The sequence below is a fragment of the Hemibagrus wyckioides genome, linkage group LG05 (assembly GCF_019097595.1).
Source record: "Hemibagrus wyckioides isolate EC202008001 linkage group LG05, SWU_Hwy_1.0, whole genome shotgun sequence".
NCBI lineage: Eukaryota > Metazoa > Chordata > Actinopteri > Siluriformes > Bagridae > Hemibagrus > Hemibagrus wyckioides.
This window is the reverse complement of record NC_080714.1, coordinates 274,064-287,892: the sequence shown is the minus strand read 5'-3', so window position 1 is coordinate 287,892 and position 13,829 is coordinate 274,064. Positions and strand designations below refer to the sequence as shown.

Here is a 13,829-nt window from a genome sequence, read left to right as displayed (position 1 = left end):
CACAAATACACATACACACAAATACACATACACACATTACAAACACATACACACAATACACATACACACAAATACACATACACACATAACAAACACATACACACAAATACACATACACACAAATACACATACACACATTACAAACACATACACACATAAACACACAACACATACACACATTACAAACACACACACACAAATACACATACACACATTACAAACACATACACACAAATACACATACACACAAATACACATACACACATTACAAACACATACACACAAATACACATACACACATTACAAACACATACACACAAATACACATACAAACAAATATACATACACACATTACAAACACATACACACAAATACACATACACACAAATACACATACACACATTACAAACACATACACACAAATACACATACACACATTACAAACACATACACACAAATACATACACACAAATACACATACACACATTATAAACACATACACACAAATACACATACACACAAATACACATACACACAAATAAACATACACACAAATACACATACACACATTACAAACGTATACACACAAATACACATACACACAAATACACATACACACATTATAAACACATACACACATTACAACACACATACACACATTAGAAACACATACACACATTATAAACACACACACAAATACACATACACACATTACAAACACATACACACAAATACACATACACACAAATACACATACACACATTACAAACACATACACACAAATACACATACACACATTACAAACACACACACAAATACACATACACACATTACAAACACATACACACAAATACACATACACACAAATACACATACACACATTACAAACACATACACACAAATACACATACACACAAATACACATACACACAAATACACATACACACATTACAAACACATACACACAAATACACATACACACATTACAAACACATACACACATTACAAACACACAAACAAATACACATACACACATTACAAACACATACACACAAATACACATACACACATTACAAACACACACACAAATACACATACACACATTACAAACACATACACACAAATACACATACACACAAATACACATACACATTATAAACACACACACAATAGCACATACACACATTACAAACACACACACAAATACATATACACACATTATAGACACATACAAACAACTACACATCCACACAAATACACATACACACATTACAAACACATGCACACAAATACACATACACACATTACAAACACATACACACAAATACACATACACACAAATACACATACACACAAATACACATACACACATTACAAAACACATACACACAAATACACATACACACATTACAAACACATACACACAAATACACATACACACAAATACACATACACACAAATACACATACACACATTACAAACACATACACACAAATACACATACACACAAATACACATACACACAAATAAACATACACACAAATACACATACACACATTACAAACGCATACACACAAATACACATACACACAAATACACATACACACAAATACACATACACACATTACAAACACATACACACATTACAAACACACATACACACATTAGAAACACATACACACATTACAAACACACACACAAATACACATACACACATTACAAACACATACACACAAATACACATACACACAAATACACATACACACATTATAAACACATACACACAAATACACATACACACATTACAAACACACACACAAATACACATACACACATTACAAACACATACACACAAATACACATACACACAAATACACATACACACATTACAAACACATACACACAAATACATACACACAAATACACATACACACATTATAAACACATACACACAAATACACATACACACAAATACACATACACACAACATACACATACACACCTTACAAACACATACACACAAATACACATACACACAAATACACATACACACAAATACATACACACAAATACACATACACACATTACAAACACATACACACAAATACACATACACACAAATACACATACACACATTACAAACACATACACACATTAGAAAAACACATACACACATTACAAACACACACACACAAATACACATACACACAAATACACATACACACATTATAAACACATACACACAAATACACATACACACAAATACACATACACACATTACAAACACATACACACAAATACACATACACACAAATACACATACACACATTACAAACACATACACACAAATACACATACACACATTACAAACACATACACACAAATACACATACACACAAATAAACATACACACACATACACACACACACACATACACACACATACACACACACACACACATACACACAAATACACATATACACATTACAAACACATACACACAAATAAGGACATACACACAAATACACATACACACAAATACACATACACACAAATACACATACACACATTACAAACACACACACAAATACACATACACACATTACACACACATACACACACATACACACACACACACAAACACACACACACATTACAAACATACACACAAATACACATACACACATTACAAACACATACACACAAATACACATACACACATTACAAACATACACACAAATACACATACACACATTACAAACACATACACACAAATACACATACACACAAATACACATACACACAATACAAACACACAAATACACATACACACATTACAAACACATACACACAAATACACATACACACATTACAAACACACACAAATACACATACAAATACACATACACACATTACAAACACACACACAAATACACATACACACATACAAACAAACACATTACAAACACACACACAAATACACATACACACATTACAAACACATACACACAAATACACATACACACAAATACACATACACACATTACAAACACATACACACATTATAAACACATACACACTACAACACATACACACAAATACACATACACACAAATACACATACACACATTACAAACCACATACACACAAATACACATACACACAAATACACATACACACATTACAAACACATACACACAAATACACATACACACATTACAAACACATACACACAAATACACATACACACAAATACACATACACACATTACAAACACATACACACAAATACACATACACACAAATACACATACACACATTACAAACACATACACACAAATACACATACACACAAATACACATACACACATTACAAACACATACACACAAATACACATACACACATTACAAACACATACACACAAATACACATACACACAAATACACATACACACATTACAAACACATACACACAAATACACATACACACATTACACATACACACACTCAAATACACATACACACATTACAAACACATACACACAAATACACATACACACATTACAAACACATACACACAAATACACATACACACATACATACACACATACATACACACATACACACAAATACACATACACACAAATACACATACACACATTACAAACACATACACACAATACACATACACACAAATACACATACACACATTACAAACACATACACACAACTACACATACACACAAATACACATACTCACATTACAAACACATACACACAAATACACATACACACAAACACACATACACACATTACAAACACATACACACATTAAAACACACAAATACACATACACACATTACAAACACATACACACAAATACACATACACACATTACAAACACACACACACAAATACACATACACACAAATACACATACACACATTACAAACACATACACACAAATACACATACACACATTACAAACACACACACCAATACACATACACACATTACAAACACATACACACAAATACACATACACACATTATAAACACATACACACAAATACACATACACACAAATACACATACACACATTACAAACACATACACACAAATACACATACACACAAATATACATACACACATTACAAACACATACACACAAATACACATACACACAAACACACATACACACATTATAAATACAAACACACATTACAAACACACAAATACACATACACACACATTACAAACACATACACACAAATACACATACACACATTACAAACACTACACACAAATACACATACACACAAATACACATACACACATTACAACAACACATACACACAAATACACATACACACATTACAAACACACACACAAATACACATACACACATTACAAACACATACACACAAATACACATACACACATTACAAACACATACACACAAATACACATACACACAAATACACATACACACATTACAAACACATACACACAAATACACATACACACAAATACACATACACACATTACAAACACATACACACAAATACACATACACACAAATACACATACACACATTACAAACACATACACACATTACAAACACACAAATACACATACACACATTACAAACACATACACACAAATACACATACACACATTACAAACACATACACACAAATACACATACAAACAAATATACATACACACATTACAAACACATACACACAAATACACATACACACAAATACACATACACACATTACAAACACATACACACAAATACACATACACACATTACAAACACATACACACAAATACACATACACACAAATACACATACACACATTACAAACACATACACACAAATACACATACACACAAATACACATACACACAAATAAACATACACACAAATACACATACACACATTACAAACGCATACACACAAATACACATACACACAAATACACATACACACATTACAAACACATACACACATTACAAACACACATACACACATTAGAAACACATACACACATTACAAACACACACACAAATACACATACACACATTACAAACACATACACACAAATACACATACACACAAATACACATACACACATTACAAACACATACACACAAATACACATACACACATTACAAACACACACACAAATACACATACACACATTACAAACACATACACACAAATACACATACACACATTACAAACACATACACACAAATACACATACACACATTACAAACACATACACATACACAACACACATTACAAACACATACACACAACATACACACAAATACACACATACACATACACACATACACACATTACAAACATACACACAAATACACATACACCCAAATACACATACACACATTACAAACACACACACAAATACACATACACACATTACAAACACATACACACAAATACACATACACACAAATACACATACACACATTATAAACACATACACAAATACACATACACATTATAAACACATACACACAAATACACATATACACACAAATACACATACACACATTATAAACACACACACAAATACACATACACACATTATAAACACACACACAAATACACATACACACATTACAAACACATACACACAAATACACATACACACAAATACACATACACACATTACAAACACATACACACAATTACACATACACAAATTATATACACATACAGACATATACACATATACACATACACACATATACACAAATACACATACACACATTACAAACACATACACACAAATACACATACACACATTACAAACACATACACACAAATACACATACACACAAATACACATACACACAAATACACATACACACATTACAAACACATACACACAAATACACATACACACAAATACACATACACACAAATACACATATACACAAATACACATACACACATTACACACGATACACACACATACACATACACACAAATACACATACACACAAATACACATACACACATTACAAACACATACACACATTACAAATACACATACACACATTAGAAACACATACACACATTACAAACACACACACAAATACACATACACACATTACAAACACATACACACAAATACATATACACACAAATACACATACACACATTACAAACACATACACACAAATACACATACACACATTACAAACACACAAATACACATACACACATTACAAACACATACACACAAATACACATACACACAAATACACATACACACATTACAAACACATACACACAAATACACATACACACAAATACACATACACACATTATATACACATACACATACAAACACATACACACATATACACATACACACAAATATACAAACACACCTTACATACACATACACACAAATACACATACACACAAATACACATACACACAAATACACATACACACAAATACACACACATTACAAACACATACACACAAATACACATACACACAAATACACATACACACATTACAAACACATACACACATTAGAAACACATACACACATTACAAACACACACACACAAATACACATACACACAAATACACATACACACATTACAAACACATACACACAAATACACATACACACATTACAAACACATACACACAAATACACATACACACAAATACACATACACACATTACAAACACATACACACAAATACACATACACACATTACAAACACACACACAAATACACATACACACAAATACACATACACACAAATACACATACACACATTACAAACACATACACACAAATACACATACACACAAATACACATACACACATTACAAACACACACACAAATACACATACACACATTACAAACACATACACACAAATACACATACACACAAATACACATACACACAAATACACATACACACATTACAAACACATACACACAAATACACATACACACATTACAAACATACACACAAATACACATACACACATTACAAACACATACACACAAATACACATACACACAAATACACATACACACATTACAAACACATACACACAAATACACATACACACAAATACACATACACACAAATACACATACACACAAATACACATACACACATTACAAACACATACACACAAACACACATACACACATTACAAACACATACACACATTACAAACACACACACAAATACACATACACACATTACAAACACATACACACAAATACACATACACACAAATACACATACACACATTACAAACACACACACAAATACACATACACACATTACAAACACATACACACAAATACACATACACACAAATACACATACACACATTACAAACACACACACAAATACACATACACACATTACAAACACACACACAAATACACATACACACATTACAAACACATACACACAAATACACATACACACAAATACACATACACACATTACAAACACATACACACAAATACACATACACACATTACAAACACATACACACAAATACACATACACACAAATACACATACACACAAATACACATACACACATTACAAACACATACACACAAATACACATACACACATTACAAACACACACACAAATACACATACACACAAATACACATACACACAAATACACATACACACATTACAAACACATACACACAAATACACATACACACAAATACACATACACACAAATAAACATACACACAAATACACATACACACATTACAAACGCATACACACAAATACACATACACACAAATACACATACACACAAATACACATACACACATTACAAACACATACACACATTACAAACACACATACACACATTAGAAACACATACACACATTACAAACACACACACAAATACACATACACACATTACAAACACATACACACAAATACACATACACACAAATACACATACACACATTACAAACACATACACACAAATACACATACACACATTACAAACACACACACAAATACACATACACACATTACAAACACATACACACAAATACACATACACACAAATACACATACACACATTACAAACACATACACACAAATACACATACACACAAATACACATACACACATTACAAACACATACACACAAATACACATACACACAAATACACATACACACAAATACACATACACACCTTACAAACACATACACACAAATACACATACACACAAATACACATACACACAAATACACATACACACAAATACACATACACACATTACAAACACATACACACAAATACACATACACACAAATACACATACACACATTACAAACACATACACACATTAGAAACACATACACACATTACAAACACACACACACAAATACACATACACACAAATACACATACACACATTACAAACACATACACACAAATACACATACACACATTACAAACACATACACACAAATACACATACACACAAATACACATACACACATTACAAACACACACACACAAATACACATACACACATTACAAACACATACACACAAATACACATACACACAAATACACATACACACAAATACACATACACACATTACAAACACATACACACAAATACACATACACACAAATACACATACACACATTACAAACACATACACACAAATACACATACACACATTACAAACACATACACACATTACAAACACACACACAAATACACATACACACAAATACACATACACACATTACAAACACATACACACAAATACACATACACACATTACAAACACACACACACATTACAAACACACACACAAATACAAATACACACAATTACACATACTCTCATTACAAACACATACAAACAAATACACAACCACACATTACAAACACATTCTCACAAAAACACATACACACACAAATACACACACACACAAATACACATACACACATACACATACAAACACATACACACAAATACACATACACACATTACAAACACATACACACATTACAAAAACACATACACACATTAATACACATACACACAAATACACATACACACATTACAAACACATACACACAAATACACATACACACATTACAAAACACATACACACATTACAAACACACACACAAATACACATACACACAAATACACATACACACCTTACAAACACATACACACAAATACACATACACACAAATACACACATACACACAAATACACATACACACATTACAAACACATTACACACAAATACACATACACACAAATACACATACACACATTACAAACACATACACACAAATACACATACACACATTACAAAACACATACACACAAATACACATACACACATTACAAATACATACACACAAATACACATACACACATTACAAACACATACACACATATACACAAACACACACACACACATACACACAAATACACATACACACATTACAAAACACATACACACAAATACACACACACACAAATACACATACACACAAATAAACATACACACAAATACACATACACACATTACAAACGCATACACACAAATACACATACACACAAATACACATACACACATTACAAACACATACACACATTACAAACACACACACAAATACACATACACACATTACAAACACATACACACAAATACACATACACACATTACAAACACATACACACAAATACACATACACACAAATACACATACACACATTACAAACACATACACACAAATACACATACACACAAATACACATACACACATTACAAACACATACACACAAATACACATACACACATTACAAACACATACACACATTACAAACACACACACAAATACACATACACACAAATACACATACACACATTACAAACACATACACACAAATACACATACACACATTACAAACACATACACACATTACAAACACACACACAAATACACATACACACAAATACACATACACACATTACAAACACATACACACAAATACACATACACACATTACAAACACATACACACATTACAAACACATACACACAAATACACATACACACAAATACACATACACACATTACAAACACATACACACAAATACACATACACACATTACAAACACATACACACATTACAAACACACACACAAATACACATACACACAAATACACATACACACATTACAAACACATACACACAAATACACATACACACATTACAAACACATACACACATTACAAACACACACACAAATACACATACACACAAATACACATACACACCTTACAAACACATACACACAAATACACATACACACAAATACACATACACACAAATACACATACACACATTACAAACACATACACACAAATACACATACACACAAATACACATACACACAAATACACATACACACATTACAAACACATACACACAAATACACATACACACAAATACACATACACACATTACAAACACATACACACAAATACACATACACACATTACAAACACATACACACAAATACACATACACACATTACAAACACATACACACAAATACACATACACACAAATACACATACACACATTACAAACACATACACACAAATACACATACACACAAATACACATACACACATTACAAACACATACACACAAATACACATACACACATTACAAACACATACACACATTACAAACACACACACAAATACACATACACACAAATACACATACACACATTACAAACACATACACACAAATACACATACACACATTACAAACACATACACACATTACAAACACATACACACAAATACACATACACACAAATACACATACACACATTACAAACACATACACACAAATACACATACACACATTACAAACACATACACACATTACAAACACATACACACAAATACACATACACACAAATACACATACACACATTACAAACACATACACACAAATACACATACACACATTACAAACACATACACACATTACAAACACACACACAAATACACATACACACAAATACACATACACACATTACAAACACATACACACAAATACACATACACACATTACAAACACATACACACAAATACACATACACACAAATACACATACACACAAATACACATACACACAAATACACATACACACATTACAAACACGTACAGATTTCAGGAGAATTTCCCCGAACTCCCTTGTGTGTGGAGTGAAGAGTTAAACAGAACTCATCCTTCAGCTCTGCGCCTTCTTCTTGGTGTCATTGTTCAGATTGTTGTTTTCTCTTTAAAGATGTTTTTTCCATGCTGCAGGATCTCAGGGACTTTTACACACCCGGGAATAAAATCGAGTATTCCTGTATAGATGGATATCACCTGCTGGGAAACCCCATGGCTGAGTGCACTGAGGACGGAACCTGGAGCAAGCTGACCATGGAGTGTAAACGTACGCTTAAGTCTCATCAGCTTCAGAAGATGATCAGAGTTTAGTTTGAGGAATGAGTATGTAAGAGCTGTTTGTGTTTCTTCCGGTCAGGAACGTCATGTGACCCTCCGCTCCTCTCCCTTCACGTGATTCCCAGTCTGTGGAAAAGCAGCTATAAGATCGGAGACTCCGTCCTGCTGAACTGCACAGACGGGAGGCAGAGGGTCGGCCCCGAGGAGATCCTGTGTAACTCCGGCTTGTCCTGGTCACCTGAACCCAAAAACACTGAATGTTCTGCAGGTAAGATGTTGATAAAACTCCAGGGTTCTGAATCTAGAACCAGAGGGTCAGTGAAAACGCAGCATAAATTAAACTGACCTCAACACAGACTCTGCTGGACAAACACTAGAGTGGACAATACAATCAGAAGAAACATCACAAATCAGCAGTTTAACACAAAAACACACTCATATGCACTGTTTAAAAACATAACACACTTTTCTAATAAAATAAAAATAAAATTTAAATTTATTAAAATCATTTAATTAAATTTTCATCATGAAATAATTAGAGAAATTTAAATCAGAGGTGCATAAACCTCCTGCATCAGTGTGTGATTTTTATTATTAATGCATATCCTAATAACTGTGTGTTGTGTGTGTGTGTTGTGTGTGTTGTGTGTGTGTGTGTTGTGTGTGTTGTGTGTGTGTGTTTTCCTGCAGTGACTGTACCTCCACCTCAGGTGCAGTGTGAGCCATGGGAGAACCGAGCGGAAAACAAATGTGTTTGTAAAATTCCCTATCAGTGCGAGTATGATCACACTCTCTCACACACACACACACACACACACACTCACACACACTCACACACACACACACATTATGCTCTTTAATGCAGAGGTACATTTAGACTCTCTGGGTCGTATTCCTGATAAACTCAACTTTTTCAGATAAAGCAGCAGTCAGACGAAACCTGAGTAAAGTCCATCTAAAGGACAGTAATGTAAATGAGGTGGACTCCAACAGCCCCGTGTCTGCGTCTGATAGATCTCTATTCTGTCTAGAGCTTACTGTGTCCAGGTAACTGTGACAGGTGGATTAAGAAGCCTTACTGAAGCCAATAGGAAACGAGTGGGCGGGGCGGAAGTCATTTTGCTCTACAAATTACTAACTAGCGATCAGACCAGACTTTCCCTCCATGTTTTCTTCCTTTTGATTAATGAAAGGTCAGTAAATCAGCTGACCGGTCACCCAACACTCACTCAGGGCAATATATAGTGAATTTTAGCAAACAAAGATCTGAGAGAGATCTGTTTATTATCAGAATAAACAATGATTACACCACTCTATACATTACTGCATTATTTCATCAGAATTCTAACGTTTTATTGTTTTAGTTCCTCTACAGTAGATGTTGTTCCTCTACAGTAGATTTAGTTCCTCTACAGTAGATTTAGTTCCTCTGCAGTAGATGTTGTTCCTCTACAGTAGATTTAGTTCGTCTGCAGTAGATGTTGTTCCTCTACAGTAGATGTTGTTCCTCTACAGTAGATTTAGTTCCTCTACAGTAGATTTAGTTCCTCTGCAGTAGATGTTGTTCCTCTACAGTAGATTTAGTTCGTCTGCAGTAGATGTTGTTCCTCTACAGTAGATGTTGTTCCTCTACAGTAGATGTTGTTCCTCTACAGTAGATTTAGTTCGTCTGCAGTAGATGTTGTTCCTCTACAGTAGATGTTGTTCCTCTACAGTAGATTTAGTTCCTCTACAGTAGATTTAGTTCCTCTGCAGTAGATGTTGTTCCTCTACAGTAGATTTAGTTCCTCTACAGTAGATTTAGTTCCTCTGCAGTAGATGTTGTTCCTCTACAGTAGATTTAGTTCGTCTGCAGTAGATGTTGTTCCTCTACAGTAGATGTTGTTCCTCTACAGTAGATTTAGTTCCTCTACAGTAGATGTTGTTCCTCTACAGTAGATGTTGTTCCTCTACAGTAGATGTTGTTCCTCTACAGTAGATTTAGTTCCTCTACAGTAGATGTTGTTCCTCTACAGTAGATGTTGTTCCTCTACAGTAGATGTTGTTCCTCTACAGTAGATTTAGTTCCTCTACAGTAGATGTTGTTCCTCTACAGTAGATTTAGTTCCTCTACAGTAGATGTTGTTCCTCTACAGTAGATTTAGTTCCTCTACAGTAGATGTTGTTCCTCTACAGTAGATTTAGTTCCTCTACAGTAGATTTAGTTCCTCTACAGTAGATGTTGTTCCTCTACAGTAGATGTTGTTCCT

General features: G+C 33.3%; 1 pseudogene; it reads left to right on the top strand.

Annotated features, from left to right (window-relative positions):
- Positions 1-13,829, top strand: part of LOC131353598 (complement component C7-like) — a 49,350-nt pseudogene that overhangs the window by 31,178 nt on the left and 4,343 nt on the right.